The 10,119-nt window shown below is 42.9% G+C and overlaps 1 long non-coding RNA gene across 1 annotated transcript; it reads left to right on the top strand.

Annotated features, from left to right (window-relative positions):
- Positions 1-8,043: 8,043 nt before the first annotated feature.
- Positions 8,044-9,904, top strand: LOC142742191 (uncharacterized). Its single transcript, XR_012881323.1, has 2 exons — positions 8,044-8,204; positions 9,052-9,904. It is a non-coding gene; the product is annotated as an uncharacterized LOC142742191 (long non-coding RNA).
- Positions 9,905-10,119: the final 215 nt, after the last annotated feature.

The following is a 10,119-nucleotide window of genomic DNA, read 5'->3' as shown; positions in this document are numbered from 1 at the left end:
TAACAGTTTGAGGTATTTGTCTTCAGTAGCATGAACTGGGCACAAAATATTGTGCACTAAAATGGCACATACCTGTGGAAATTTGCAATTTTCACTTTGCACCATCCACTGAGCATTCATTTCTAATAGAAAAAAAAAACCTGTGTGGTCAAAATGCTCACTACACCGGTTAATAAAATGCCTTCAGGGGTGCAGATTCCAAAATGGGGGTCACTACTTGGGGGTTTGTTTTACTATTTGACCCCAGAGCCCTGCCATTGTGGGCTAATACTGCGAAAATCACCAAAATAGGTCTCAAATGCGCCTTTCACTCCTAAGCCCTGTCATATGTCCAGGCAAATGATAAATGCCTTGAGGGGTGTAGTTTACAAAATGTGGTCACTTCTCAGGGTTTTACACTCTACTCTGGTACCTAAGGGAGCTCTGCAAATGCGACATGGCGCACATACACCAGTCCAGCAAAATCTGTGCTCTAAAAGCCACATGGCACTCCTTACATTTTGAGCTCTGCCATGTGCCCAAACAGCAGTTTAGGGCCACACATGGTGTATTGCCGTACTCGGGAGAAATTGGGTAACAAATTATGTGTTGTTTTTTCTCCTATTACCCCTTGTGGGAAAAAAAATGGGTGCAAAACGACATATTTTGGGGAAAATAATTTTTTTTCCGTTTTCACTGCCTCATTCTAATACAATCTATGAAACACCTGTGGGATCAAAATGCTCAGTACACCCCTAGATGATTACCCTGAGGGTTATAGTTTCCAAAATGGAGTCATTTCTCAGGGGTTTCTACTGTACGGGTACCTCAGGGGCTCTGCAAATGTGACATGGCGCCTAAAAAACAATCAACCAAAATCTACATGCCAAGTAGCACTCCTGCCATTCTGAGCCCTGTGGTGTATCCAAGCAGCAGTTTAAGACCACATATGGGGTATTAACGTACTCGGGAGAAATTGGTTTACAATTGTTGGGGCGCTTTTTCTCCTTTATTCCTTGTGAAAATGAAAATGAAAGTGAAAATGAAAAAAATTCAACATTTTAGTGGAAAGAATGTAGATTTTCATTTTCACTGCATAATTCCAATAATTCAGCAAAAAAACTGTGAGGTCAAAATGCTCACTATACTGCTAGATAAATTCCACGAGGGGTATAGTCTCCCAAATGGGGTCACTTTTGCAAGGTTTGCACTATTTTGGCCCCTCAGTGGCTTTGCAAATGTGACCCGCAAACCATTCCAGCAAAACTTGAGCTCCAAAACTTGAGCTCCAAAAGTCAAATGGCGCTCCGTCCTTTCTAACTTCCGCCATGTGTCCAAACAGCAGTTTATTACCACATATGGGGTATTGCTGTGCTCAGAAGAGTTTGCTTTACAAATATTGGGGTGTTTTTTTCTCCTTTATATATTGTAAAAATGAAAAAATCTGAGCTAAAACTACATTTTATTCGAAAAAATTTAGATTTTCAATTTTACGGCATAATTTCCATAAACTCAGCAAAAACCGTGTAGGGTCAAAATGCTAACTATACCCCTAGAAAAATTCCTTGAGGGGTGCAGTTTCCAAAATGGGGTCACTTTTGGGAAGTTTCCACTGTTATGGTCCCTCCAGGGCTTTGCAAACACGACATGGCACCGAAAATCATTCCAGCAAAATCTGCGCTCCAAAATCCAAATGGCCCTCGTTCCCTTCTGAGCCCTGCCGTGGGTCCAAACAGCAGTTTATTACCACATATGGGGTATTGCTGTAATCGGGAGACATTGCTTTACAAATCTTGGGGTGCTTTTTCTCCTTTATTCCTTGTAAAAACTAAAACATCGTATGTTTTTTCAGAAAAAAAGTAGATTTTCATTTTCACAGACCAGTTCCAATAAATTTAGCAAAAAAACCTGTGGGCTAAAAATGCTAACTATACCCCTAGAAAAATTCCTTGAGGGGTGTAGTTTCCAAAATGGGGTCACTTTTGGGGGGGTTTCCACGGTTTTGGCACCACAAGACCTCTTCAAACCTGACATGGTGCCTAAAATATATTCTTATAAAATAGAGGCCCCAAAATCCACCAGGTGCTCCTTTGCTTCGGAGGCCTGTGTTTCAGTCCATTACCGCACTAGAGCCACATGAGGGATATTTCTAAAAAATGCACAATCTGGGCAATAAGTATTGAGTTGCGTTTCTATCGTAAAACCTTCTGTGTTACAGAAAAAACTGTATTACAAATTAATTTCATTAAAAAAAAAAAAAAAATTGTCAATTTCACCTCTACTTTGCTTTATTTCCTGTGAAATGCCTAAAGGGTTAAAATAATTTCTGAATCCTATTTTGAATACTCTGAGGTGTTGAGTTTTTAAAATGGGGTGATTTATGGGGACTTTCTAATATAGAAGGCCCTCAAAGCGACTTCAGAACTGAACTCTGAAAAAATAGCCTTTTAAAATTTTCTTGAAAATATGAGAAATTGCTGATAAAGTTCTAAGCCTTGTAACGTCCTAGAAAAATAAAAGCACGTTCACAAAACGATGCAAATATAAAGTAGACTTATGGGAAATATAAACTAGTATTTTGTGGTATTACTATCTGTTTTACAAGCAGATACGTTTAAATTTAGAAAAATGCAAATTTTTGCTAATTTTCTCTAAATCTTGGTGTTTTTTACAAATAAATATTGAATTTATCAACCACATTTTTTCCCTAACATAAAGTACAATATGTCACGAGAAAACAGTCTCAGAATCACTTGGATAGGTAAAAGCATTCCAGAGTTATTACCACATAAAGTGACACGTCAGATTTGAAAAATTGGCTTCGTCCTCAGGCTGGGTTCACACGACCTATTTTCAGACGTAAACGAGGCGTATTATGCCTCGTTTTACGTCTGAAAATAGGGCTACAATACGTCGGCAAACATCTGCCCATTCATTTGAATGGGTTTGCCGACGTACTGTGCAGACGACCTGTCATTTACGTGTCGTCGTTTGACAGCTGTCAAACGACGACGCGTAAAAATACAGCCTCGTCAAAAGAAGTGCAGGACACTTCTTTGGACGTTTTTGGAGCTGTTTTCTCATAGACTCCAATGAAAACAGCTCCAAAACGGACGTAAAAAACGCAGCGAAAAAAACGCAGCGAAAAAAGCGAGTTGCTCAAAAGACGTCTGAAAATCAGGGGCTGTTTTCCCTTGAAAACAGCTCTGTATTTTCAGACGTTTTTGGTCACTACGTGTGCACATACCCTAAAGGCCAAAACAGGCTCAGTCCTGAAGGGGTTAAGCTATCATTGCTTTAAAACTGTTAACGCTATGACGTACGATTATGTCAGTTCACGTTAACAGGCCATCGCACGTGACGTACTACCGTAGTAGGTCACAGGGCGTTAAGGGGTTAATGTTCTGCAGAAGACAGCGTTACATTGAGCAGTATTTTGTATTGTGGCATGGGCTTCGACTACGGGTGGTGAGGCCCCGGCGCCACCTTGTACTGCTTAGTGAAGTAGAAAGAGAAGCCGAGTTCTATAACATTTTATATTTACAAGCTAAACACAAATTCAAAGCTTCATTTTACAGAGAAATGTAATAAGAGGCTAATCTTTACTAAGGGGATTTATACTCATACGAGTAGAGATAATATCCATCGCAGCTCCTCAGCGTCACGCCAAATGTTCCTCAATTCGCCCCGAGAATACGCTTTTTAGTTCATTTGAAGGGCACTTTTTAACACTGGATCCACAATGCCGGTTTTTCTTTTCTAGAGTTTCTATTGACTGAAAAGTGGATGAAATTTGAGCTGCAGCTGCTGAGCTGCTTTGAACCTGCGGCTCTCCAGCACAGGAGACCTCTGCTATAGAGCAACTAATATAAAAGCTAATCCCTCCTCACCAGCTTCATCTCTTATTATCTACCCTGTACTGGAACAATACATGAACTGCTCTATTGCCATGGACATACAGTGTAGAAATCACAATGTGCCGCTGACTTATGCTCTTTCCACACACGCACTCCCTCATACCCTGGACCCCTGCCTGTCGCGCGCCGCCACACTTCCAGCACTCAGGCAAGCAGACTGCATGACGTCACCGCGCCGTCTCACCAGTCAGCTGACTGACGGGAAGATTCTAGGTGGCGGCGCCTAGTCAGGTGGGCGTGGCTATCCGCCTATAAATACGCAGACTCCCTGAGCTCCCTCATTCGTTCTTCCCTGCTCGTAGAGTTTCCTGTGCGTTACGGCTGTGGAGGCGTAAGGTGGATGTCATTAGTTGTGTGCTTGTTTAGCCGGCGGCTTGAGGTTGTTGTCAGTTCTTGTGTTTGACTGTGCTTCCTGCTTTCTATAGGTTTTTACCTAGCAATATGGCTGAAATGGTGGAGCAGCAGCAACAGGTAACTATTAAGTGTTATGTATGGTGGAAGGAAGAAACTGCTATTGGCATCTCCACCCTGTTACTAATAGATGTATACTATGGCTGAGAGTCTTGTCAATGCAGTGCACGTATTTATAGTGTGAATTGTGCTACAGATCCGTCATAGGAAACGCATGCGATCTTTATATTGATTTGTCTATAACCGCTTATTGTTTATGGTCTAAACTTCTTTACGTTTATTCAATCAGACAGTAATATGTAGCAGTAAGTATTCTCAGCTGAGTGGAGTACATATGTAGCAGTGGAAACACACAACTTCCATAGTTACTATTAGTAATCTACTGGTGGTGGTTTCAGGTTGGGCTTTACTGTTGTCTGGTTCTGAGAACCTCCCAAGATGTATCTGGAATACCCCCGGGACCCAGCTGATCACAATAGAGGGGCTGTATTGCTCCAGCGATCACTGCTGTCCCTTTAATGCTTGTGGTGTCCCCTTTCATTATATTGATTGGCAGTGTTTTGTGTAAGAGCCCCCCCCCCCCCCCCCATACTGGTGCCCTATCCAGAGGACCGGATATCAATGTGTTCCTGTTAACCCTTTGTGGGTCCTGCTTTATAAAACTACTCCTGTAATCTCGGAATATGACTACGAGGTTTCTGTGCTTTATTAGGGACTATTTACAGGCATCTTGTTTCGAGTCCTGGCCTTCCGTTGTATTTCAGCGTGTTCTGCTCTTTGTTCCTTAGAATGTGGTGGTAAGGCTGATAAACCTCCCATTGGTGAGCTCTACCTATGATATGGTGTCTTCTGTCTACGTGAACACCAGAGACAACCATCCATACTTGAAGTCTGTATGTGACGTCGCAGAGAAAAGCGTGAGGACTATCACTTCTGTGGCTGTGACCAGTGCCATGCCAATCCTCCAGAAACTTGAGCCTCAAAGTATGTTTACGTATAAAGTGCATTTCTTTACCAATGAAAGGGAGTAACTATCGTTTAGATGTTCGGGGTTAGGCATTACTCTGTGTTGAAATGATGGTTTGCATGTGTGGTTCTGTTCAATTCTATGGGAACCTATGGGTATGCCATAATCTTGTGAATGTTCTTTTTAAGGTGGTCTAGAAATAGGAGGTGAGCAAGGCAATGTGTGCTAATACAGTAAGGCTGGATTCACACGAGCATGTTCGGTCCGTAAAGGATGGAATGTATTTCGGCCGCAAGTCCCGGAACGAACACACTGCAGGGAGCCGGGCTCCTAGCATCATAGTTATGTACGACGCTAGGAGTCCCTGCCTCGCTGCGGGACAACTGTTTCGTACTGTAATCATGTTTTCAGTACGGGACAGTTGTCCCGCAGCGAGGCATGGACTCCTAGCATCATACATAACTATAATGCTTGAAGCCCGGCTCCCTGCAGTGTGTTCGGTCTGGGACTTGCGGCCGAAATACGTTCCGTCCTTTACGGACCGAACATGCTCGTGTGAATCCATCCTTAGGCTGGGTTCACACGACCTATTTTCAGACATAAACGAGGCGTTTTATGCCTCGCTTTACATCTGAAAATACGGCTCCAATACGTCGGCGAACATCTGCCCATTCATTTGAATGGGTTTGCCGACGTACTGTGCAGATGACCTGTCATTTACGCGTCGCTGTCAAACAACGACTCGTAAAAAAGACGCCTCGTCAAAAGAAGTGCAGGACACTTCTTGAGATGTAATTTGACCCGTTTTTCATTGATTCCAATGAAGAACAGCTCCACATTACGCCCGTAATTGACGCCTCGCAAAACGCGAGTACATGAAATTACGGAGCTGTCTTCTCCTGAAGAAAGCTCAGTAATTTCAGACGTAAATGCAGTTATCGTGTGCACATACCCTTAGTGTGAAGCAGACAGCATAAGAAGCTTCTGCCAGGAGATCTGCAGTTCGTTCCATCCTAGCATATGAAGTGGGTTACATGTCATGTTGGCTAACCGTCCCTGTATTAACAAGCTAGCCAAGGTCCTGGTAAAGACGTACGAATGAAGCTGAGAATATTTACACGCTTTCTCCTCCCTCAGTTGCTATGGCTAATACCATTGCCTGCGTTGGACTGGATAAGATTGAAGAGAAGCTGCCTATTCTCTATCAGCCGACTGACAAGGTAACTATTGGGGTATGTTCACACGCAGTGTTTTCAGGTGTATTTCTGGGCGTTTACGCCTTTGAAAAAACGGAAGCTGAACGTCTACTAACATCTGCCCACTGAAATCAATGGGAGAAACAGCGTTTAGTTAATACGGGGTGACTACGCCGCTGTTTTAAAAAAACTGAGTGTAAAAAGACTCTCCGTAGAAAGTGCATGTCACTTGCGGCTTTTTTTGCAGCTGATTTTCTATTGAACACTATGAAAAACGCCTCAAAAGAAGCTTCATTTTCAGCTGCGTAACGCCTGAGAATCAGAGGCTGGTTTCTCTCTAAACCGCTCCGTATCTTCAGACGTTCCTTATTTTGTGTGTGCACATACCCTTAGAATAATTCTGTGGTCCCTTATAAATGTAAATACAACTAACCTAGATTGCAAAACTGCAGTATCAATTGATGGGTGGGAGTTGATTTGGTGTGCATGAATCTAAAATGTATAAATTGTATTTGTTCCCTTTCCTAGGTTGTAGCGAACGCCTCAGAAGCAGTTGTTGGTGCCAAAGATGCTGTGATTCAGGGTTTCACAGGAGTAGTTGATAAAACTAAGGTGGCTGTGCAGGATAGTGTGGCGATGACCAAGTCTGTTGTGAACGGAAGCATTAACACTGTTCTGGGTAGCAGTGTAGTAAAGATTATGAGCAATCGTGTGGACGCTGCACTAACCAAGTCTGAAACTCTTCTGGAACAATACCTGCCGCCAACAGATGACGAGTTGGGTAAGCTGAAACCTGCTTTAAACCAAGCTTGGGTTATGTGAATTTTGGTCCCTGCAGCGCACTTGGTAGTTACCGCATCAGAGGTACAACTCCTTTGCATAGGAGGGAAATGTTAAATTATCTGTAAGTAAAATCATGTTGTTCTCTGGAGGTTATTGAGGCCTCCTTGATCAAGACCTACCCACTGGGGCAGTTCTCATATCAAACTTTCTTTTTTCGAGGCGTAGCTTCTATAAATCTACTTTACCTAGAAGCTGCATCTCTAAAAGTAAGGATTCTTTATCTGGAAAACCAAGCAGATGCCTATGAAGATGTATATTTTATTTTTAGTTAGTATGTGAGTTCACCCTAAGGGTATGTTCACATGGCAGCGTCCATAACAGCCCTGTAATTTCAGCCGTAACGGCATGTGCAGGCGATTGAACGCCGTGTCCATTATGGACGTAACTGGAGCTGGCTTTCCATGGAAAACTGCTCCATTTACGTCTGAAAAGTGACATGACACTACTTTGGCGCGTGCGTCTATTTACGCGCTGTCTTTTGACAGCGATGCGTAAATATACGCCTCGTGTGAACAGACGTCAGCCCATTGCTTTCAATGGGTAGATGTTTGTCAACGCTATCGAGGCGCGTTTTCGGACGTAATTCAAGGCGTAAAATGCCCAAATTCCGTCCGTAAATAGGCCGTGTGAACATACCCTTAGGCTGAAATTCATGTGAAATGTGGCTTGTACTGTTATGTGGGCATAACTAATTTCTCAATTTTAGTTAAGGAAGCCACAAAAACAGAAGGCTTTAAATTGTCCGTTGATCAGCCAAGCTATTATGTTCGTCTGGGATCCCTCTCGGCGAAGGCCCGCAAATGTGCTTATCAACAAGCTTTGACCCGAATCAAGGATGTGAAGTGCAGAAGTCAGGAATCCATTGCTCAGCTCCAGAACACCGTTGACCTGGTTAGTAAATCTGCTTCTGTTCTTTACTAATCTTAAAGCATCTGCATGAAAAAATGCACATGCGTGTGTTTTCTAACTTGCAATGTAAAGGTCCTATTATGTGGGCTGCCAGGTCTCAAAGAAACCATACTCTTTTTGGAGGTAGGAGTTTACCCAATCCATGCATAATAGAAAGACTAACTCTTCTAAAATAAACTGAGGAATGAGATGTCTGGGCCCTGCCAGGTTTGCAGGATAGTTTTTAGGGCAGCAGCAGAAGTGCAGAAAATGAGCTTCTTGTAGAGCTAGGGAACGGGAGGCAGATGACCAAAAAGTGCATCCCCCAGATTGACTGGGACCCTGGCAAGGTCTGTAAGCAGTGGTACACGTCAGCCACATCTGCCCTACGCATGAAGCAAGCCGGGGTTGCTCAGACTTTCTATTAAGTCCGTACGCCACTAAACTGATTTCCTGAGAGCCAAACAAGCTAAGCAGCTGAGCACTTTTGTGCTTAGTTTTAGTGATTGGTGGTCTCAGTGCTCAGACTGCCACCAGTCCAGACTTCCGATGTGTCATTCATGTCTGAACATTAGTTGCCCTTTAAGGCACCATATTTTGTGTACTAGGTCTAGTACCACCTGCTAAATTGTTCTAGAGCCATCATAGATTGTCTTGATAAAAGGAGTATGTACGGGTGGTGGTGAAGCTGCCTGAAAAGGGAGTACTGTATAGAACAGTGGGTTTTGGTGCTAGAACTCATATTGTAAATGCATACCAGGCTTACTGTTTAATCCATATTGAGGGTGGGTAATCTTTGTAGTCTCTCCCACAACATCTTTCATATAAACATTACCCTGTTCTCTTTAAGATTGAATATGCAAGGAAGAACATGAATGATGCTAATCATAAAATTCACGATGCACAGGAGAAAATCTACAATAAGTGGGTGGAGTGGACAAAAGGCACAGGACAAGATAGTGGAGAAACTGAAAGCACTGAGGTAAGTCCCTTCTATAAAATGTATGCTACATCAGATCTGGTACACTGAACTTCTGTGTAATATGTTACTTTCCCTTCACAGCAAATTGAATCCCGCACTCTGAATATTGCCCGACACCTCACTCAGCAACTGCAAACCACATGTCTCTCCCTGGTCACAAGTGTTCAAGGACTTCCGAAGAACATTCAGAACAAAGCTCAAAATGTTAGTGCCTTGGCTGCAGATGTCTATCAAAACTTCCGTTCTGCCTCTTCCTTCAGAGAAATGTCTGATGGCCTCTTAACCACCAGTAAGGACCAGTTCACAAAAATGAAGGACTCTATGGATGATGTGATGGACTACTTGGTTAACAACACTCCACTAAATTGGCTGGTAGGTCCCTTTTACCCACAACTGGCTGATAGCCAACATGGGGAGCAACAAGTTGATGGAGGTGACTCTGCCAACAAGGAATGAGAAATTTACACTTGGTAAATGAAGTGGGCAAACCCTAACTAATACTACACCGTTTACATTACACTTCCAACCCCTTGTGCTGACTTGTGAGGGACAAATGGTGGTAACGGGCCACATTGCAGTTATGAGGATTTGTCTATCATTGGCCTCTGTCTTACACTTGGGTGTTGATGCCAATATGTCACTTGTATCACTGATTTTGTGTAAATGCTACTCTTTATACTGTTTTTGTGCACCTTTTGTATTAATAAACTACCTGCATTGATTGGTCTGTGTTAAGGTCCTGTGTTCATAGAACTGATCAACAAAACCGATATTAAATTAGGTAGTGCACACTGGTTCTATTTGAGAATTTCAATGAATGGTGCCCCTGAAGTAAGACAAATCCTCACTCTAATGAGGCATGCACTACATAGTGGTAGCAGTACCTAGCTACTGTGGACACCCACTTAGGCCACCTATGTCTGTGACCAGGGTAGC

This window comes from Rhinoderma darwinii, chromosome 1 (assembly GCF_050947455.1).
Source record: "Rhinoderma darwinii isolate aRhiDar2 chromosome 1, aRhiDar2.hap1, whole genome shotgun sequence".
Classification (NCBI taxonomy): Eukaryota; Metazoa; Chordata; class Amphibia; order Anura; family Rhinodermatidae; genus Rhinoderma; species Rhinoderma darwinii.
The sequence above is the reverse complement of the archived record's forward strand: the minus strand, read 5'-3'. Positions and strand labels throughout refer to the sequence as shown.